Here is a 23,750-nt window from a genome sequence, read left to right as displayed (position 1 = left end):
GGGCCATCTGGTCCAACCCCCTGCTCAAAGCAGGATTCGCTAAATCATCCCAGTCAGATGTCTGTCCAGCCTCTGTTTGAAGACTTCCACTGAAGGAGAACTCACCACTTCTCGTGGCAGCTTGTTCCACTCATTGATCACTCTAACTGTCAAAAAGTTTTTTATAATATCTAATCTGTGTCTCCTCCCATTCAGTTTCATCCCATTGCTTCTAGTCTTTCCTTGTGCAAATGAGAATAAAGATGATTCTTCTACAATGTGACAGCCCTTTAGATATTTGTAGACAGCTATTAAGTCTCCTCTCAGTCTTCTCTTTTGCAAACTAAACAATCCCAAATCCTGCAACCTTTCCTCATAAGACAGGGTTTGCAGACCGGTCACCATTCTGGTCGCTGTTTTCTGAACTTGCTCCAGTTTGTTGATGTCTTTTTTAAAATGTGGCGCCCAAAACTGGACACAGTATTCCAGATGAGGTCTGACCAAAGAGGAGTAGAGGGAAATAATGACTTCACGTGATCTAGACTGTATGCTTCTGTTAATACATCCTAGAATTGCATTTGCATAATACTATACGTACACTTACTATACTTCCAGGGGCTTAACGACCGCAGTCACAGAGATCACGACCACTACCGGGCTCATGCTGGTGGGGGGTCTCACCAACACCAGCAAAATTTCAACTGGATGTGCATCCTCAGATGCACATTCAGCTGAAGTGTATTGTGACACAGAGACCCGGGACATATATAACAGGATAGAAGACATAAATATATACCAGGGTGGGGCCAGGGTGAGGGACATATATTCCAGGATGGAGGACATATATATACCATGGGGGAGGCAGTCCAAATCTTCCAACGGAGCACATCGGACTCTAGTTACGCCACTGTATGCTTCTATAGTATGTGCCTTTCACTTTATACCAAAAAATTCTACTTAAAAAAAGAACTCCAAAAATAAATGGTTATCAAATATATGATTTTTATTCACTCCCTGAAGAAACTACGTGTGAAACGCGTGTTGGAGTGTGAGGCGGCAGTGTCTGCATGCACAGTATGAATCCAGGTGGGTAGTTTTGGTAAACCCTATATTTTCATGGCCTAGTTATTGTCTGTTGAAAATACACTATGCACTTTACGCTTCTCTGTATTAACCCCTTCACCCCCAAGGGTGGTTTGCACGTTCATGACCGGGCCAATTTTTACAATTCTGACCACTGTACCTTTATGAGGTCATAACTCTGGAACGCTTCCATGGATCCCGGTGATTCTGACATTGTTTTCTCGTGACATATTGTACTTCATGTTAGTGGTAAAATTTCATTCAAATAACTTGCGTTTATTTGTGAGAAAAACGGAAATTTGGCGAAAATTTTGAAAATTTCGCAATTTTCCAACTTTGAATTTTTATGCCCTTAAATCACAGAGATAAGGCACACAAAAAACTTGATAACTAACATTTCCCACATGTTTACTTTACATCAGCACAATTTTGGAACCAAAATTTTTTTTTGTTAGGAAGTTATAAGGGTTAAAAGTTGACCAGCGATTTCTCATTTTTACAACACCATTTTATTTTTAGGACCACATCACATTTGAAGCCACTTTGAGGGGTCTATATGATAGAAAATACCCAAAAGTGACACCATTCTAAAAACTGCACCCCTTAAGGTGCTCAAAACCACATTCAAGAAGTTTATTAACCCTTTAGGTGCGTCACAGGAATTTTTTTGAATATTTAAAAAAAAAAATGAACATCTAACTTTTTTTCATTAAAAAAATAATTCAGGTTCAATTTTTTTTATTTTACCAAGGGTAACAGGAGAAATTGGACTGCAAAAGTTATTGTGCAATTTGTCCTGAGTACGCAGATACCTGATATGTGGGGGGAACGACTGTTTCGGCGCATGGCAGAGCTCAGAATGGAAGGAGCGCCGTTTGACTTTTTCAATGCAAAATTGGCTGGAATTCAGATTGGACACCATGTCACGTTTGGAGAGTCCCTGATGTACCTAAACAGTGGAAACCCCCTACAAGTGACCCCATTTTGGAAACTAGACCCCCCAAGGAACTTATCTAGATATGTGGTGAGAACTTTGAACCCACAAGGGCTTTACAAAAGTTTATAACGTACAGCGGTACAATTAAAAAATCATATTTTTTCCACAAAAATGATCTTTTCACCCCAAGTTTTATTTTCCCAAGGGTAACAGGACCCTAAAAGTTATTGTGCAATTTGTCCTGAGTATGCTGATACCCCACATGTGGGGTAAACCACTATTTGGGCGCATGGCAGAGCTCGGAAGGGAAGCAGCGCCATTTGACGTTTTTGGCTGGAATTGAGATCGGACACCATGTCGCGTTTGGAAAACCCCTGATGTACCAAAACAGTGGAAACCCCCCACAAATGACACCATTTTGGAAACTAGACCCCCTAAGGAACTTATCTAGATGTGTGGTGAGAACTTTGAACCCCCATGGGCTTCACAGAAGTTTATAACATAAAGCCATACAATTAAAAAATCATATTTTTTCCACAAAAATGATCTTTTCACCCTCAATTCTTATTTTTCCAAGGGTAACAGGACCCTAAAAGTTATTGTGCAATTTGTCCTGAGTACGCTGATACCCCACATGTGGGGATAAACCACTATTTGGGCGCATGGCAGAGCTCGGAAGGGAAGCAGCGCCATTTGACGTTTTTGGCTGGAATTGAGATCGGACACCATGTTGCGTTTGGAAAACTCCTGATGTACCAAAACAGTGGAAACCCCCCACAAATGACACCATTTTGTAAACTAGACCCCCCAAGGAACTTATCTAGATGTGTGGTGAGCACTTTGAACCCCCCAGTGCTTCACAGAAGTTTATAACGCCCGGGCGTGAAAATAAAAAATTCGTATTTTTTCCACAAACATGATCTTTTAGTCACCATTTTTTATTTTCCCAAGGGTACCAGGCGAAATTGGACCTTAAAAGTTGTTGTCCAATTTGTCCTGAGTATGCTGATACCCCATATGTGGGAGAAAACTACTGTATGGGCACACGTCGGGGCTCGGAAGGGAAGTAGTGACGTTTTCGAATGCAGACTTTGATGGAATGGTCTGCGGGTGTCATGTTGCCTTTGGAGAGCCCCTAATGTACCTAAACAGTGGAAACCCCCCACAAATGACACCATTTTGTAAACTAGACCCCCCACGGAACTTATCTAGATGTGTGGTGAGCACTTTGAACCCCCAAGTGCTTCACAGAAGTTTATAACACTCGGACGTGAAAATAAAAAAATCATTTTTTTCCACAAAAATGATATTTTTGCCCCCAATTTTTTATTTTCCTAAGGGTAACAGGAGAAATTGGACCCCAAAAATTGTTTTGCAATTTGTCCTGAGTAGGCTGATACCCTACATGTGGGGGTAAAACACTGTTTGGGCGCATGGCAGAGCTTGGAAGGGAAGGAGCACCATTTGACTTTTTCAACTCAGAATTGGCTGGAATTGAGATCAGACGCCATGTTGCATTTGGAGAGCCCCTGATGTGCCCAAACAGTGGAAACCCCCAATTCTAACTCCAACCCGAACCCCAACATGCCCCTAGCCCTAACCCTAACCCTAGCCCTAACCCTAGCCTTAACCCTAGCCCTAACCCTAACCCTACCCTAACCCTAACCCTAGCCCTAACCCTACCCCAACACACCCCTAGCCCTAACCCTAATGGAAAAATGGAAATAAATACATTTTTTTATTTTATTATTTTTCCCTAACTAAGGGGGTGATAACGGGGGGTTTGATTTACTATTTATGGCTTTTTTTATTTTTGGCAGCTGTCGCACGCTAAAAGACGCTTTTTATTGTAAAAATAGTTTTTGCATCACCACATATTGAGAGCTATAATTTTTCCGTATTTTGACCCACCGGGTCATGTGAGGTCTTATTTTTTGCGGGACGAGTTGACGTTTTTATTGGTACCATTTTTGGGCACGTGAAATTTTTTGATCGCTTTTTATTCTGATTTTTGGGACGCTGAATGAAGAAAAACCAGCGTTTCATGAATTTCTTTTGGGGGGGTGCGTTTACACCGTTCCGCGTGCGGTAAAATTGATAAAGCGGTTTTATTCTTCGGGTCAGTACGGTTACAGCGATACCTCATTTAGGTCTTTTTTTATGTTTTTGTCGGTTTTATGCAATGAAAACTATTTTATATAAAAAATAATTATTTTTGCATCGCTTTATTCTGCGAGCTATAACTTTTTTATTTTTTCGCTGATGATGCTGTGTGGTGGCTCGTTTTTTGTGGGACAAGATGACGTTTTCAGCGGTACCATGGATATTTATATGCGTCTTTTTGATCGCGCGTTATTACACTTTTTGTTTGGCAGTATGATAATAAATCATTATTTTTGCTTCGTTTTTTATTTTTATTTTTTAAGGGGTTCGCTAAAGGGGTTAACTAATGGGACAGTTTTATAGGGCGGGTCGTTACGGACGCGGTGATACCTAATATGTGTACTTTTATTGTTTTTTTTTTATTATTTCCAAAAAATGGATTTATTGGGGGAATATTTTTTTTTTTTTCTAATTTATTTGGCGATTTTTTTTAATTATTTTTACACTTTTTTTATTTTTTTTTTTTACTTTATTAAATAGTCCCAGGTGGGACATCACTGTCCTGTGACAGATCGCTGATCTGTCACATCACAGATCACTGATCTGTCACATCACAGATCACTGTGACAGATCAGCGATCTGACACAGGCACTGCAGAAGGCTTCCTCATGCCTGCGCTTTGCAGGCACTGAGGATGCCAGCTTCCTCAGGCCCCCGAAGGCCCCCGTCGCCATCTTGGATTCGGGGGCCTGGAGGAAAGGAGTCCCCCGCAGCAGCGCTGCACATTGGACTGCCGTGGGGGGCTCAGAGAAGCACGGAGGGAGCCCCCTCCCTGCCGATGCTTCCCTTTAACTCCCGGTACACCGCGATCATGTTTGATCGCGGTGTGCAAGGGGTTAATGTGTCGGGGCGGTCCGTGACCGCCCCTGACACATTGTGCCGGGTGTCAGCTGTGATAATCAGCTGACACCCGGCCGCGATCAGCGGCGCTCACCACGTGGGCGCTGCTGATCGCGCCCGACGTACTATCCCGTCCATGGGCATAGGGGCCCAGGTCCCATGGATGGGATATACCGTCGGATGTCAGGAAGGGGTTAATCATGATAAATTTGGCCATATAATAATGACTGTTAATATAGAATTTTAATATTATGATAAAAAGCAGACTGAATTGATTATGTACAATAATGCACTGCATTTTATATTAAGTAAGACAACTATATAAGTGTATTTTTCTCTGCTTTTTAAATCTACCCTTTTTTGTGGATTAAAACCCCATATATTGCTTATTGTGCATGTTGATCTGCTTCCTCTGTAGGAATTTTTTATTGTTTTTTATTTTTAAAATCATGTTGGTGTCTTTGTGACTTAATAAAAATCATATATTTGATAATCATTTATTTTTGGAGTTTTTTTTAAGTAGAATTTTTTGGTATTATGTTCAGGGTGTCTACTTAAAGATTTAAATGTAAAAATTTAGGGATAATATTTGGTAATCTCCTTTGTTTGGAATAAGCCTTTCACTTTATATTGAAGAACATGGATATTTTTCTTATAGATACTTATTGATACTTTTCTTCTGAGCAAGCACTAGTGGCAAAAAGTCAGTATGGTAGTACGTAAGCATCTATGGCTCTGAAATAAAGAACCAAAGGGGCTCTGTGAGCTAAGATACAAGTTCCAAAAGTTGCAGATTTATCTGCCTTAAAATCAGATTCACTGTTTGCTAACCACTATCGGCACAGCTACCATTAGTGGCTGTTCTTTTAGAATTTCAAAAACCATTTTGTCATGGTCCAGTCCGGAGTTTATTTTCTGCTGTCTTCACTCTGGACTGGTCATGCGGGGGTTAAGCTCCTCAGCCTCGTTCTGGAGCTAGCTGGGCTATTTCAGTCTCTCACAGCCTGCTGACCAGTGTTAGTGATAGCTCAAGCTTCCAGTTTAGAGCATCTGACCCTTGTACTTTGGTGATCCTCCTGCCTCTGACTAGTATCCACATGTAAGACCTGGACTGATCTCTGACCCCGTCTTTTGGTATTCGTCTCTGCTCCTACATTTCCTCTCTGGCATTTGACTTCCCAGCTTGTACCCCGACCACTTATTTCGCCTCACGTTTCTGGACCCTGTGCTCATGTTTTGGCTTTCTGACCCTCGGCTTGGTATTTTGACTACGTGTATTGCTGCTCCTTCTGGTACGTCTGCTCCTGCTAGTTTCTGACTCGGTTCGTCTGACCATTCTCTCTCGTCACCTGTCACACCTGTGCTATTGCTCAGTGTTTGCTACTCTTAGTGTATAACCTCTCTTCCCTTACCAGCTCCCCCTGGTGGAGGTTTCACTGCACATTTACCAAATCAACGGTGTATAAAATATTAAAGGGAACCTGTGATTTCGGGTAACCCTAATAACCTGTAGATATAGGATTAATCTGCAGGTTAATAGGATTAGAAAGAGGCACAGCCACAGTACTGAAAATGCTGCACCCAGGGAAAAATGAATTATATTTCTCTCGATAACCGCTGGCTTTCAGTCAAACAGGTGTGCCGATGCAGCTACAGTCATCGCTCAAAGGACTGTGAGTGACAGCTGTTAGCACATCCCATCACTTTCACTGACAGCAGGCTCTGCAGACCATAGTGATTGGGTGTGTTTAGAGCTGTCTCTCACAGTGCTGTAGACACACCATCGCACCTGCATGACTGAAAGCCAGCGGCTCTAGGGGAGGAATAGTATTCATTTTTACCCAGGTGCCGCACTTTCAGTACAGAGGCTGGGCACGTGACAGGTTCCCTTAAAAAACAAAGCAAGATTCAAGAATATATTTATTATATATTTTTTTCATTATGGGAAGATATTCCTTTACAATACTAAAAAAAATTTCCAGTGAACATGTCAATAAAAACAAATGAATGCACATGTATAGCCTATGAAACAGAAACTTTATACTTGTAGTCTCCTCCAGCTTTTGAGTCTATAGTTGTTGGGAAACCGCAACTTCCAGCCCAGGTTGGAGACCAATGCACAATAAAGCGACGATAAGTGGGTATACAAATTGTGAAAAGACTTTTATAAATCAAAGGTCTCATCATTCCATCTAATAACCACAGTAGGAAAGGACATTCACCTAAGTATTATAAGTATTGCAATACCTATTGATCTATATAGTGCATTTTTAATACCATGGGTTGTTACAAACAATAAGAACCAAAGGAATTTCAACTTGCTGAAAAATCTATTTTCAAGAAAAGGTTGGCATTTCTCTGTATTTTTTTCACTGTCTTCAACTTAATGTTAGTTCTCTGATGGAGGAAAAGTAAGATAAGCTCCCAATGAGCCTTAAGGTATCCAATACAATATGTAATTAATTTTGAGAGCGACAAAAGAAGTCAAGTATCTACTTTTAGCAGAGCAAAATTAAATTAAAAAGCTAATTAGATTCCAGAAAAGAATCTTTAAAATGTAAACCATATTTTGAATAGAAACTCATGGAAGGATTTCTATTTGGATTTCATATGGTATTATTCATGAAACACTATCTTACATCACAGACTGTGTGTTGTGGTAAGGAGCTGAGTTACGGACAATAATCTGGAATACTGTGGATAGTCATTAATAAATGCTGGGTTTACACCATGTCTGACATTTACAGTACATTTCTAATACAAATCAGACCATGTCCACACATTTCAAAGGAGGAAATGGGCCTGACTATGATGGGGTTGCTGAAAGGATGGCAAAAGATCAAAATACTCTTTGGCTCCGTTGAATGAATCCATGTGCGCATATTCAAGAGTTTAATGAGCGGTACCTGTGACCGCTGAAGGAAGGGAGACAGTGGGAGATGCCGGGCTGCAGAGACCGCACCAGGAAGGGGTAAGTATATCCAATATTCACCTGTCCCAGGTCCATCGCTGCTTGCTGCTATCTGCTGCATCCTCTGTCAGTGACGTTTATGCAGCAGAGGGGGCGGTGACGTGGTTAGTGCGTGCCGCATCCTCTTTTGCCTTAACAGTCACTGACAGAGGACGCAGCAGACAGAGGCTGTGGAATAGGGACAGGTGAATATCTCAGGTGCTGGGCCCTGAGCCAGCAGCGACACCGGCACCAGTCCCTGATAGTGCACCAGTGTCCCCGCCTGTTCAGGACCCGACACCTGGCCCCCAGCGACGAGAGGTGAGTATGTCATTTTTTTTTCAGAGGCAGCATATGGGGGCATAATCTATGGTGCATCTTATGGGGCAGCATACGGGGTATAATGTATGGAACAGCACATGGGGCATATTCTATGGAGCAGCATATGGGGGTAGTATATGGGAGCAACATATGGGGGCATATTCTATGGAGCAGCATATGGGGGGCAGCATATAGGGGCATATTCTATGGAGCAGCATATGGGGGGCAGCATATGGGGGCATATTCTATGGAGCAGCATATGGAGGTATATTCTATGGGGCAGCATATGGGGGCATAGTCTATAGAGCAGCATATGGGGGCAGATTCTATGGAGCAAAATTAGGGGGGTTGGCTTATGCTCAGGTCGGCTTGTGCACGAATATATACTGTAAATTTATTCTCTCATCTCTAGCAGGGAGATATGTGAGAGGTGTCAATCTTTAAACAGAAAATAGGAAAAAAATAAGCACATAAAAATGAAAACATGTGGTTAAAAGCCGTAGGCAGACTTTAAACTTGGGTGTCAAACTCAACATCATCCTAGCCTTCAAAGATCAAGGGGTTTAGAGCCGCACATGGCTTTTTGACCCAACTATTTACAGAGCACAAATCTACATGCACCGACATCATCACAGATGTTGTATCTTTGTATCTGGGTCAGAACCACATCGCTCTTGGTTGAGAATCAAACTTCAGGATCAAAACTCAATACGAAGCTTTAGAACATTTATTGCAATTTGGATATATCATTAGGTTGATTAATATAATGCTTCACTAAATTCACATTACAAGGACTAATGAAAAATAAATCAGACTATAAAAGTCTGATCGGTCCCATAAAATGTGTAATAATGTGAGGAACATGTGGTAATAACTTCACAAATGTATTGATTTTGTTTTAGGCATGGAAATGACATTCAGGGATATTAGAGTGTTAAATAACATATTGATCCATAGAGAAAAGAAGTTATCATGGAAAAGTCCTCTTTTTCATATACAGTGGGGAAAAAAGTATTTAGTCAGCCACCAATTTTGCAAGTTCTCCCACTTAAAAAGATGAGAGAGGCCTGTAATTGACATCATAGGTAGACCACAACCATGAGAGTCAAAATGAGAAAACAAATCCAGAAAATCACCTTGTCTGATTTGGCAAGATTTATTTTGAAAATTATGGTAGAAAATAAGTATTTGGTCATTAACAAAAGTTTATCTCAATATTTTGTTACATATCCTTTGTTGACAATGACAGACGTCAAACATTTTCTGTAAGTCTTCACAAGGTTGGCACACACTGTTGTGTGTATGTTAGCCCATTCCTCCATGCAGATCTCCACTAGAGCAGTGATGTTTTGGGCCTGTCACTGGGCAACATGGACTTTTAAATCCCTCCAAAAGTTTTCTATAGGGTTGAGATCTGGAGACTGGCTAGGCTACTCCAGGACCTTCATATGCTTCTTGCGAAGCCACTTCTTCGCTGCCCTGGCAGTGTGCTTGGGATCATTATCATGCTGAAAGACCCATCCACATTTCATCTTTAATGCCCTTGCTGATGGAAGGGGGTTTTGCACTCAAAATCTCATGATAGATGGCCTCATTAATTCTTTCATGTACATGGATCAGTCATCCTGGTCCCTTTGCAGAGAAACAGCCCCAAAGCATGATGTTGCCACCCCCATGCTTCACAGTAGGTCTGGTGTTTGGATACAACTCAGCATTCTACCAAAAAGTTCTACTTTGGTTTCATCAGACCATATGACATTCTCCCAATACTCTTCTGGATAATCCAAATGCTCTCTAGCAAACTTCTGATGGGCCTGAACATGTACTGGCTTAAGCAGGGGGCATGTCTGGCACTGCAGGATCTGAGTGCCTGGTGGCGTAGTGTGTTACTGATGATAGGCTTTGTTATAGTGGTCCTAACTCTATGCAGGCCATTCTCTAGGTCCCTCAAGTGGTTCTGGGATTTTTGCTCACCGTTCTTGAGATCATTTGGACCCCATGGGGTGTGATCTTGTGTGGAGCCCCAGATCGAGGGAGATTATCAGAGGTCCTGTATGTCTTCCATTTTCTTATTATTGCTCCCACAGTTGATTTCATCACACCAAGTTACTTGCCTATTGCAGATTCAGTCTTCCCAGCCTGGTGCAGGGCTGCAATTTTGTTTCTGGTGTCCATCAACAGCTCTTTGGTCTTCACCATAGTGGAGTTTGGAGTGTGACTGTTAGAGGTTGTGGACAGGTGTATTTTATACTGATAACAAGTTCAAACAGGTGCCATTACTACAGGTAATGAGCAGAGGACAGAGGAGCCTCTTAAAGAAGAAGTTACAGGTCTGTGAGAGACAGAAATCTTGCACGTTTTAGGTGACCAAATACTTATTCTCCACCATAATTCGCAAAATAAATCTTGCCAAATCAGACAAAGTGATTTTCTGGATTTGTTTTCTCATTTTGACTCTCATAGTTGTGGTCTACCTATGATGTCAATTACAGGCCTCTCTCACCTTTTTAAGTAGGAGAACATGCACAATTGGTGGCTGACTAAATACTTTTTTCCCCACTGTATTTGTTACTCTAGCTTTACAATTAATTTAATTTCTGTATTGTAAAAGGAAAGTTTTTTCCTTTAAAGAGAACCCGTCACCATGAAAATGCCTTCCAATCTGCAGGCATCATGTTATAGAGCAGGAGGAGCAGAGTAGGCTGATATATAGGTTTATGAGAAAAGATTCTGTACAACCTGTGTTTTAATCCATTAAACTTCTGCTCTTTTTGGGTGGTCCTATCAGTGACTGACAGCTTTCTCTCTATAATAGTGCACATAGAGATAGCTGTCAGTCACTGATAGCACCGCCCACTGGGCCAAAAATCCCAGAAAGAGCAGAGGATTAAAAGAAGAAAGCACAGGCTATAAGAAATCTTTTCTCACAAAACTATATATCAACCGTCTCAGCTCCTCCTGCTCCATAACATGATACCTGAAGATTGGATGCCATTTTCATGGTGACAGATTCCCTTTAACTCTTTTGATTAATAGAATTGGTGCTCATCAAGGATGCGCTAAACCTATCTTAAAGAACAGATTAATCCAAGATGTATATATATTTTAAAGAACACTTTCAAATTGTATTATTTTTTTTCCAGTGTACAATGTTATCTAAAACATATATGCGAGATAATATGATTATAATATGCTTGAAATAAAAACGTTAAGTAAAAACTATGATGTAAAAGGGGTTTTGAGGACAAGTTTTTATAGTAGAATTTTTGGGGGTGTTTTTGGTGGGATGCGATTTTTGTTTTATAAATCAACAATGTAAATATTGACTCAGTTCTAAACATATATATTATATGTATAATAATAATAATAAGACTGGGACCATTTAAAAAATATATAACTCCAAAAAAATGTTTAATTGTTCCAGAAATCAAAACAGTGATGCAAACAGACAAGATGCTCAAAAATAACGCTCAAATTAATTTAGAATATTGAAAGGGAATCTGTCAGCAGGTTTTTTCTATGTAATCTGAGAACATCATGCAGAAGAGGCTGCTGTTGTTTCAATACAATGAGTGTTTTATCAGCAGGGGATTATCATTGCCGGCCTAGCTGCCCTTGTGGGTCCTGGTACGACCACTCCCCCAGTACTGAGTAGCCGCTTACTGTCAATATACAATGTGGAAAGCTACTGTCTGGGTTGCCAGACAACACTCTGAGTGCTGTTCAATTGCTGCACCCAGTAACATTAGTGATGCATCGTTGGAATCGGGGTCTCTTTCCCTACATTATACTGCTTTCAGATGAAGTAGCAAAAGCCAGGTGACAGTTTCCCTAAAATCATTTGGAAAGTATACCGAAATCTTAGATTGCAACATGGCTTGCATATCGACTGGCTGTACAGTCTGCATTGTTTGCTTGTGAGTGGAGATGGTCTTAAGGCGCCCATATACATTAGATGAAAGTCAGCCAAACTCTCCAATTTCAGAGGCATTGGGTCAACCATCTGATGTGTATGAGAGTTTCCCGACTCTTCTCGGACAAATGATCTTTTGTTTTCAGGAGAGATAAGCCTTTGTCAATGGAGTCTCTTCTCTCCCCATCATTTGGCAAAGTCATGAACTCATTGTATGGGAGAAATGGGAAGAATACTTAGGGTGTGTGCACACGCTGCGGATTCTGCTCCGGATCTGCAGCGGATTTGGCCGCTGCGGATCCGCAGCAGTTTTTGCTGCGGTGTACAGTAGCATTCTAACCTATGGAAAAAAAAAACGCTGTGCAGACACTGTGGAATTTTCCGTGCGGATTTGTTGCGGGTTTCAAAACTGCATAAAGAATTGACATGTCAATTCTTTCTGCAGATTCCGCTGCGGTTTGCCTTCTCCTCCATTGTGGAGATGAAAAACCGCAGGGCAAAACCGCAGGCTAATCCGCAGGTAAAACCGCAGGTCTTTTGACCTGCAGATTTACCTGCGGATTTTACAAAATCCACGCTGCCAAATCCGCACCCCAATCCACAGCGTGTGCACATACCCTTAATCTTTCTGCATATGAATGTTTCTTGAATGAAACCTCGTTTTTCCACAGATTAAACAGTTCTAAATTAATTAGTCCCCTCCTCCAACCCCCTTCAGTTTCTAAAACAGTATTATGATAGACTTTACATTTTTACATACATTTTCTAATGTTACTTAGGATTAGGACTAAGGTTAAGGGTAAAGGTACTGTCACACTTAGCGATGTACCAGCGATCCCGACCAGCGATATGACGCAGTCAGGATTGCTGCTGCATCGCTAAGTGGTCGCTAGTGAGCTGCCACACAGGCAGATCTCACCAGCGACATCGCAGGGGTCGGGGGTCGCTACTTACGTGTCAGACGAGGCGATCCAGAAGCCTTCCCGCCTCCACGCGTCGCTCGTCGTCACAGCAGGAAGCCCCAGCAGGAAGCTGACGATGAGAAACGGTCCAGGACGTTCTCGCGCGATCAGCGATAACCAGCGGGGCAGCGGTCGGAGGTAAGTATCACACACAGCGATATCGCTAGCAATATCGCTATAACGTCACAAGTTATAGCGATATTGCTAGCGATACCGCTTAGTTTGACAGTACCTTTAGACTAGGTATAGGACTGTGTTTCATGATAAGATTAGGGTTAGAACTAGGAATAGTGTTTGGTTATGCTCTTGGGTAATAAAAAAGTTATATAAAAAATATGCCCACAAAAATGATGACAAAAAAAATACAACAGAGTGTAATTTTATTTTTTAAACTTTATCTCTAGCTGTCCACATGTTAAGCAAAATAGAATTTAGATTTTATTTAGGAAGAAATAATTCCACTTAGCTTAGTTTCGTTTGTTTCGTACCCCCCAATATGTGCTCTTGAGCTTTCTCTTGAATGAGCCCCTGGAATTATACCTAGTCATTATACTGTATCTAACGGTTTGTTTGCCATTTAACATTTATCCATGTAGCAATAACTGTAAATCATCTTACCTTCTTAAGCTTCACAGATGCATTATTAATGAAAGTCAAGAGCAGATTTAGAAAATGATAACTGTGCTTTGTTGTTGTGGATTCAGCTGGTCTCTTGTGAATTTACATTGTAATTTTACGTTGAGACTCGGGGCTTATTAATCAGCAAAGCATATCTGAAGGATAAGGCTAAGAAGGGTATTATAACTTGGGCAGTGTAGGCGACTTTGACAGAGCACAAAAGGAACAGGTCATTAGTTGCCTAATGCCATAAATCATAGATGTCCAATTTCTTAAGCTCTGACAAATTATGTTTGGAATAAAAAGTATTCTGTATAAAATAAGTCAGTGTAAAAATGTTTCTTCTTGTGTAATGGCAAAATACAAACCTTTTTCTTTACAAAGGAAATACATGGCCATTTATAAGTACTGTACAAATTTGTTAATCTGGAACCTTATTTCTATTCAAAAGAGATGAGTGAATTAATTCGACGTGAATTCAATTCATATTGAATTTTTAGGAATTTGCTGAACCCTTTGAGTTTTAACAATATACAACTGCAGTTTGTCATGATTCCTCTGGTCTGTGTGTCAAGGTGACTGACAGATCAGTCATCTAATTTGGTGCAGGGACATGCTAAGCTTTGGGTGTTTTGATGGACAGTTCAGCCATCCAAACTGAGTTTTGGAGGTGCTGATCTTCTTTCAGGTGTTCCCTGTTCCTGGTTATTGCCCAGCTACTTAGCTGAGCTGTCAGATCCAGACCTCTACCAGTCATAGAGTTTACATCTGCTCAGTGGTTTGTCTTGTATTACAGTGCTCTGTTTATTGATCTTTTGCTGCCTGACCTTGGCCATTGTTCTGATCATCCGTTTGCCTAGCCCCTTTGCTCTGATCTGCTATCTTCCTGGTAATTTGACCTCGGACTGTGACCTAATTTCGCCTTTGTCTTTTCCCTTTAGTTTACTACGTGCTCTTTTGATATCTGACCACGAAACATCTGATTACCTTGCCTCACTGCCTGTTCGTTGGTGACTATTGCCACACTGTTATGTTATACAGTCCAGAAAATTGCATCAGCCAAGTAAAGAAAGAAAGTTCTAAACAAACTGTACAGATATTGTGTGACAGCACAGCAGTGAAGATTGTGTGTGAGGAAAGAGGAATGGTGACTAAGGGTCTTGTTACATTTAGCGATGCACCAGCGATCCCGACAATGATACGACCCGGTCAGGATCGCTGGTGCATCTCTAAATGATCGCTAGTGAGCTGCCAAGCAGGCAGATGTCTCCAGCGACGCAGCAGCAATACAGCGATCCGTCGGGGGTCACTGTTACCTATCACACCTCAGCGATTTTGACGACTTCCGCCTGCGTCCACACAGGATGCATGCCGGCCAGCGGGACGTCAATGACGAAAAAATGGCCCAGGCCATTTGAGCATGATCAGCGATATCCAGCGGGGGGGCTGGTCGCAGGTACGTGTCACACAAAGTGAGATCGCTGGTGAGATCACTGTTGCATCACAAAATCGGTGATGCTTTAGCGATCTCGCTAGCCAACTCGCTATGTGAGAATGGTCCTTTACATGTTTTTCAGTACAAATATTTTGGAGTACTTTAGATTTGTGGCAAACCAATTTACCGACTATAGGAGTACCTAGGAAAATTCTACGAATCTGGGAAATTAGAATTACAAAGATTTTCTCACCACTAGTGTTTTGCCAAATTATCTGTGAATTAGTTTGCTAAAGAAACACTAAAAGAAGCATTTGATTTATCAGAGCTCAGCATGAGACTTGTTCCTGCACTGTGGGTACATTTGAAAATCTATGGTGCAATGGAACAAAAGTCATTTTAAACAAGATAACCAATTTTCTCTTGTTCATTTTCTCTTGTGTTTTGTTTGTTTTGCATTTGAATTTTAAAGAGAGACAGTCGGCCTAAACTAACAGCTTAATGTAAGCATATAGCCATGTTTTTTCAAGGTAATGGTCAGCGCTCAATGCTTGTAAGGCAAGTTTTAAGTTTTAGGTGATATAACCTCATATAACCTCTATAACAGCTGCTTTTTTACTTTTGAAATCAGCTCCTTAGTTCTCCATAAAATAAACTTTTTTCTAATATGCTAGTTAGGGTTCTTTGTTCTTGGTGTACCTTTAGCATGGTGAAGCAGTCAAACTCATTTTGTATTCGGCTGCTCCCTCTTTCCGACTTGCTTGGAGCAAGTGCTGTCTGGAGAGAAAGCTTGTGCTAATGCTGTCAATCAACAAAGAGAGGAAAGCATGCAAAACTCATGGGAAAAAATGGTGCATAGAGCTGTTTGGTCTTGCAAAGGGTTCACCAAGCACCCAAGCTGGTATTTTCTATTAAACTATATTTTCTAGAAAATGGAGGAAATTATAAGAAAACTAAAGCTATGTGGTCCAATTAAGCAAAGATTTATATTAGCATTTTGGGGTAAAAAGCTTTTGAAAAGTCGCCTTTTGACGCAACTGGTGGCCGCACTAAAATAATGTGATATTTGGCTTTTCCATGCCATTTTCACCCAGCTCCATCAAAGTAGGCAGAGCTGGAACTGGATGGGATTATGGGGAGCAAAGTTCATTAAATTCATGAAAAGTGGTGACGATTGCTACACTAAAAATCTTCTCCAGCAGGGACTGACGTACAATTCACAGTGAGGCACATACACAGGAGCACACCACTCTTCTGGTTCTCCTGATTCATGAAGAGGTGTATACCTCTTCATAAATCAGGAGTGTCTGACTCCAGCAAATGTCATCATCCAAACTGACGTGAACAATGCCAATACTGATATACCGACCCATGGTGATGGACCACCCTTAAAGTCGAAAGTATCATGAAGCTGCTTGTGGGCATAAGGTTCATTGCTTAATGGGAATGCTTCTTTAATATAGAATTGACTCAATTACTGGCCTCATTTGATGCACAAAAGTTAGAAAAATATATTGCAAAAGCTAATTACACGGAGAACAAAGCTTTTACAATGTAACATTAGAAATCCTTTTTTAAACATGATGACATGGCTGCTTTTCCATTTTTGACCGAAATGTTCCTTTAAGAAGACATTAAGTCATCCCTAAGGCTATCACAGGTAGAAGTCACAAGATGTTATATTTGTAGTACATCGATCTTCAGCAAGTTTTTAAATTTAACATGCATAGGATTTAGAATTGTGCATGCATTATCCATTTTATATGTGAGAGGTTGCTTTAGCCTTAATGGTTTCCTTCACAAACTCAAAATTAGACATACTGTAATCTAGCCGAGCTAGTAAAGATTCTCTAATGTATTTTAAAATGTATCAATAATTCACAAGTTTACATTATTAATGAAGCTACAGTATCCATTAATTTACCTGGTGTGTACTTTCAAAATACCAATCTACTGTGAATTATGGCAGTTCCTTCCCGAGATATTATTATCATTCATAATTCTCCAGCCAAGAGCTTTTACCCAGTAATGCTTTAAACAAAAATATAGCAGAAGCCATTAGGGGATCTAGTCCAGTCATGTCAGCCTTTCATGATTTAGGCTGTGTGCACACGTAGCGTTTTAAAACGCTCACTAAAAACCGCACTCCTTCCCAGAAATCGCGCGTTTTTTTCCGCGCGATTTCACCGCGATTTTACCGCGATTATGATCGCGATTTTGCCGCGATTTTCGCGTGCGATATTCAAGCACTTTCCAAGCGATTTGAAGCATCGCTTGGAAAGTGATTGACAGGTTGGTCACACTCGTCAAACATAGTGTTTGACAAGTGTGACCAGGTTTTTACTATTGAGGCCGCCTATGCGGCATCAATAGTAAAAGATAGGATGTTAAAATGCTAAAAAAAATAAAAAAATCGGGGTATATTTACCTTCCGGCGTCCCGCGATGCATTCCCGGGCCTCAGCGTTCCCAGTAATGCCTTGCGAGACCTGTGATGACGTAGTCTCACGTTGCTATAGCGATCTCGCGAGACCGCTAGAGTCACGCGAGACTACGTCATTACTGGACCGTGCCGCAAGGCATTACTGGGAACGCTGAGGCCGGGAATGCATCGCGGGACGCCGGAAGGTAAATATACCCCGATTTTTTATTTTTTATTCTTTTTTTACAGGGGTATGGTACCCAGGGCCTGGAGGACAGTCTCCTCTCCTCCACACCGTGGGTACCAACCGCACATGAGACGCTTAACTTCCCGCATGGTGGGCATAGCCACATGCGGGAAGTAAGCGATTCTCATGCATTCCTATGGGTGCGGAATCGTGGCAATTCTTTGCGATTCCGCCCAAAAGAATGAGCATGCTGCGATTTTTTCCGCGATGCGATTCCGCCGCGGAAAAAAGCGCAGCATTAGCACAGCATGTGCGGAATGCCATAGGAATGCATGGGGCGCGTTCTGTACATGATTTTTAAGCGGCAAAAACGCTTAAAAATCGCTACGTGTGCACATAGCCTTAATATGATACATGCACGGTTCATAAATATACCCTGTGGATGGATGGATTTCGAGAACACTATAATGGAAGAGAGGACATTCTTTAGGGTTGAGGAAAGACAATTTGGAAACAATGACAGTATTCAAAAAGTGCAAAACTCTACACATGTAGAGGTTTTCCCAAGGGAGTTTTTCTCTATCCATAGGAGACAGACAATTACAGGGATTAGCTTTTTGGCAGTCCCTTAAACATTGAAAGGAGAGGAGGTGTTAGGAACGGCAGAACGCACTAAACAAAAATAATAATAAAGTGTGTTCGCCACTCGGGGTCAACCGTGCAGTAGGGGTTACAACTGCTGCTGAGTAATGGCAGACGAGCAATATGGCGATATAATGCGCATGGGTTCAACTTCACCCGAAGTGCGCAGAGCGGCTCTGTTCACACATACAGAGACGCCGCAACAAAAACATACAAAAAGGCTGAGCCTGTTAGACACCCAGCTTCAGAGGGACACCCAGCACTTATAGTCCCTCTGAAGCTGGGTGTCCGTTTGGGACCCAGAGACTCTGCCACTATTCACACTAGGTAGGATTTAACCTTTAATGTAGTTACTGTCTCAAATGGGCACACCTTGCCGTGGTGGGACAGCTTTATACTTTTTTGATCAAAATAGTGCTTACCAAGTACCCTATGTTATTTAATGCACTTGCTTTTTTACTTATTTATTTTCATTAGGGTATATACACATATTGTTTTTTCCTTTGGTTTTGCAGAGCAGACGCAGGAACCTGACTCCTAACAGGAGGTGTGCCTGCTCAATGGCAGCTCCATTTAGATGGGACTCTGCCAAACTTTATTCTCCCATTCACTGGAGGTCCCAGCTATCGGAGGTGGTGGCCATAAATCTAAGCTTCTCTGAAGCATTTTTGATATTGCCTCTTAAGGTACTGTCACACTTAGCGATGTACCAGCGATCCCTACCAGCGATATGACGCGGTCAGGATTGCTGGTACATCGCTAAGTGGTCGCTAGTGAGCTGCCACACCGGCAGATCTCACCAGCGACATCGCAGGGGTCGGGGGTCGCTACTTATCTGTCAGACGAGGTGATCCTTATGTCCTCCCGCCCGAGTCCACACGTCGCTCGTCGTCACAGCAGGAAGCCCCAGCAGGAAGCTGACGACGAGAAACAGTCCAGGACATTCTCGCGCGATCAGCGATAACCAGCGGGGGAGCGGTCGGAGGTAAGTATCAGACATAGCGATATCGCTAGCAATATCGCTATAGCGTCACAAAAACCAGTGACGCTATAGCGATATTGCTAGCGATATCGCTTAGTGTGACAGGCCCTTTACTATATGTACACCCCATGGTTTAAATCAAAAGCAAGATTTTATGTTATATTATAAAATGTATGTTTTTTTCTGAGTTAATATATATTTTTTTATTTTATTGCTAAATTGAGAAAGCATAACAACACACACTCGAAACGCGCGTAGGGGTCTCTGCACCATCGTGCTCCAGCCTGAATTCCCCTTAGCTAAGAGGCTTATCCATTTCAAGGTCTTACTTACTATTAGGTTATTCAACCCGCATACTGAGTTGAATAAAAATGAACCTGCCTCCCTCTGGATTTTATAATGCTTATGTAGGGGATTACTTTAGATTTGATGGGAGTTTTTAGGACTGTGTTTTTGATTGTCTATCGTAGCATTATCCAATCTATATCTTTTATGTATGATTATTTGTATTGTTAAATACACTTGTATTAAACTTTTGTACTTTTACTTGCAACTCCCTGTCCTCCAATTTTTAATATTGTATTTTAATTGTTTGTCATTTTGTATTATGTGTGTACACACCTTTCAGTAGTTTGTTCATTAATCCACAGCTGAATTGTTCCATGGCGTTTTGACATCCAATGACCATGAAGGTTGGTGTATATTTAAACACCACTGCTTGTGTATGTTTTATGCCATGTAGAAGGATCATAACTAATCTGAAACACGCTGCCTATCTAGACTTGTTCATATTTTTTGTGGATTATTCAATAAAGCCATCCATTATTCTATTTAGATCGTGGTAGCTGGATGTTTGTTTTGCTTTCCTCCCAGTTATCGAACACTTTACTATTAGTAAGTTGTCCCCTAAAGTATGGATAGGTAATGACTTCTTATATTGGGAAAAACCCCTTAATGACAAGTGGCATGACTTCATTACAGATTGATATAAATAGATGGCAAAAGCTTGAACCTGATTGATCTTTGCTTTGTAAGTATGTGACAGTTCCCATGAAAATTATTGGAATGTCCATTTGTTATATAGACTTGCCGAGTCCTCCAGAAAATGAAATTATTTTTGTTGTTACTTTCTTTTCCAGATAATTGGAAGCATTAATAAAGTTTAACCTTCTGCACTGTGCATTTTGTTAAAAAAAGATCCAAGTGGTTTACTATTGTACATTTGCTAGAAAGGCACTTTTTATGCTAAATGAAATGCATAAAGTATTCCCATAGACTTGAAACTTATCTCTCTATTCAAATGGTGTCCTGGAAAGTTAGCTAAAGAGAGATTCTCTTGGTGGAAAAGAATTCACCAGACTGAGTACTCCTGATTGAGATTTCAGAATTAGAATCATCTCTTTATAGACATTAAGGCTAGGTTCCATTAAACGGATGCGCTAATGCTGATGTAATTTTTGACATCTTTTGTGCCCTTAGCGCTAACACATGGTAATATTTTGTTACCATGCGTTAGCCATACAGGTCTATGCACAGCAAATGCGTCTGTTCGCTGTGTGTTAGACTCGACGCACCTGAAAACGTGGTAGACCGCATACTCGGGTGCGTCACAAAGTAACTCATCATTGCTAACGCATGTCAAATTTGGCATGCGTTAGAATGAGTTACTATAATGGCGGCCAATGGGTGCATTAACGCATCCATTACATAGCGTTAGTGCCGCTATGTAGCGGATGCGTTAACGCAGGGCCATAACGCAATATGAAACCAGAACTTGTTTTCTTTGCATTATTTGAGGTTTAAAAGCACTGTTGTTGCTTTTTTAATTTTGAACATTTCTCCTTTTCAGAAAAAAAAACAAAATCCATTGCTTGGAAATTAGGAGACATGTTATCAGAAGTTTGTAGACTAAAAGAGCAATTTACATTTTACTTAAAAGTATACCTATAAAGCGAAAAATCAGACAAACTGAATATTTGGAAGTGGTCTCTTAATTTTTGCCAGAGCTGTATATATATACAGTGGGGCAAAAAAGCATTTAGTCAGTCAGCAATAGTGCAAGTTCCACCACTTAAAAAGATGAGAGGCGTCTGTAATTTACATCATAGGTAGACCTCAACTATGGGAGACAAACTGAGAAAAAAAAATCCAGAAAATCACATTGTCTGTTTTTTTTCATTTTATTTGCATATTATTGTGGAAAATAAGTATTTGGTCAGAAACAAAATTTCATCTCAATACTTTGTGATATATCCTTTGTTGGCAATGACAGAGGTCAAACGTTTTCTGTAAGTCTTCACAAGGTTGCCACACACTGTTGTTGGTATGTTGGCCCATTCCTCCATGCAGATCTCCTCTAGAGCAGTGATGTTTTTGGCTTTTTGCTTGGCAACATGGACTTTCAACTCCCTCCAAATGTTTTCTATAGGGTTGAGATCTGGAGACTGGCTAGGCCACTCCAGGACCTTGAAATGCTTCTTACGAAGCCACTCCTTCGTTGCCCTGGCGGTGTGCTTTGGATCATTGTCATGTTGAAAGACCCAGCCACATTTCATCTTCAATGCCCTTGCTGATGGAAGGAGGTGTGCACTCAAAATCTCACCATACATGGCCCCATTCATTCTTTCATGTACCCGGATCAGTCGTCCTGGCCCCTTTGCAGAGAAACAGCCCCAAAGCATGATGTTTCCACCACCATGCTTTACAGTAGGTATGGTGTTTGATGGATGCAACTCAGTATTCTTTTTCCTTCAAACACGACAAGTTGTGTTTCTACCAAACAGTTCCAGTTTGGTTTCATCAGACCATAGGACATTCTCCCAAAACTCCTCTGGATCATCCAAATGCTCTCTAGCAAACTTCAGACGGGCCCGGACATGTACAGGCTTAAGCAGTGGGACACGTCTGGCACTGCAGGATCTGAGTCCATGGTGGCGTAGTGTGTTACTTATGGTAGGCCTTGTTACATTGGTCCCAGCTCTCTGCAGTTCATTCTCTAGGTCCCCCCCGCGTGGTTCTGGGATTTTTGCTCACCGTTCTTGTGATCATTCTGACCCCACGGGGTGGGATTTTGCATGGAGCACCAGATCGAGGGAGATTATCAGTGGTCTTGTATGTCTTCCATTTTCTAATTATTGCTCCCACAGTTGATTTCTTCACTCCAAGCTGGTTGGCTATTGCAGATTCAGTCTTCCCAGCCTGGTGCAGGGCTACATTTTTGTTTCTGGTGTCCTTTGACAGCTCTTTGGTCTTCACCATAGTGGAGTTTGGAGTCAGACTGTTTGAGGGTGTGCACAGGTGTCTTTTTATACTGATAACAAGTTTAAACAGGTGCCATTACTACAGGTAATGAGTGGAGGAAAGAGGAGACTCTTAAAGAAGAAGTTACAGGTCTGTGAGAGCCAGAAATCTTGATTGCTTGTTTCTGACCAAATACTTATTTTCCACCATAATATGCAAATAAAATGAAAAAAAAAACAGACAATGTGATTTTCTGGATTTTTTTTTCTCAGTTTGTCTCCCATAGTTGAGGTCTACCTATGATATAAATTACAGACGCCTCTCATCTTTTTAAGTGGTGGAACTTGCACTATTGCTGACTGAATAAATACTTTTTTGCCCCACTGTATATATATATATATATATAGAGAGAGAGAGAGAGAGAGAGATAGAGAGAGAGAGAGTGACACACAGAAAGACAGATACAGTATATATACATATATATATATAGACATGTATATGTATATAGAATATATAGAGATAGAAATCTGGTTCTTGAATCAATACAGGTAAAACAGTGAGCGCATATGAATATTTGACATTACCTGCCATCTTGTTCTCTGGATGACTGGGTCATCCATATCCAGGAAATCATTATTTTGATAGATTCATTCCATTAAGCAGTCAACAAAGGTTGTTGCTTATTTAAGTAGCCAGACATGTGGTGCATTTACATTGCTCAGTACAGCATGACATGATAGGTAAGTGTCTCTGTTGAATTCTTGAGAACATCATTATTGTTGTAAAGCACCTCCATATTTCACAGTAGAGGGGAGAGAAGACAAGGCAACACCATCCAACCAGAATATAAATCTAAAATCAAGTAAGCATAAATAACGGACAGACAGCGTTCTGCTCATGGGAGCAAGTAACCCAAGTGTTGGTAAGCGCTGAGAATGTGTACGAGATACCGCCTGGCATCTCAAGCTTCATAGACTGTATCAATGTTCCCAACGTACACTACATAATTGCTTTGCTTGCTACCAATAGATTTTGAATGCATCTCTGCAAAAAAAGAGAAGGAATAATGCACAGCAT

General features: G+C 41.1%; 1 protein-coding gene across 2 annotated transcripts in view; it reads right to left on the bottom strand.

Moving 5' to 3' along the window:
- DPP6 (dipeptidyl peptidase like 6) overlaps positions 1-23,750 on the bottom strand; it is a 1,805,197-nt gene that overhangs the window by 1,210,060 nt on the left and 571,387 nt on the right. The gene's annotated exons all lie outside the window — the stretch shown is intronic.

The sequence above is a fragment of the Dendrobates tinctorius genome, unplaced genomic scaffold (genome assembly GCF_039654945.1).
Source record: "Dendrobates tinctorius isolate UK_male_01 unplaced genomic scaffold, ASM3965494v1 ptg000070l, whole genome shotgun sequence".
Taxonomy (NCBI): Eukaryota; Metazoa; Chordata; class Amphibia; order Anura; family Dendrobatidae; genus Dendrobates; species Dendrobates tinctorius.
Note: the sequence above shows the minus strand (reverse complement) of the source record. Positions and strands in the feature narration are given on the sequence as shown.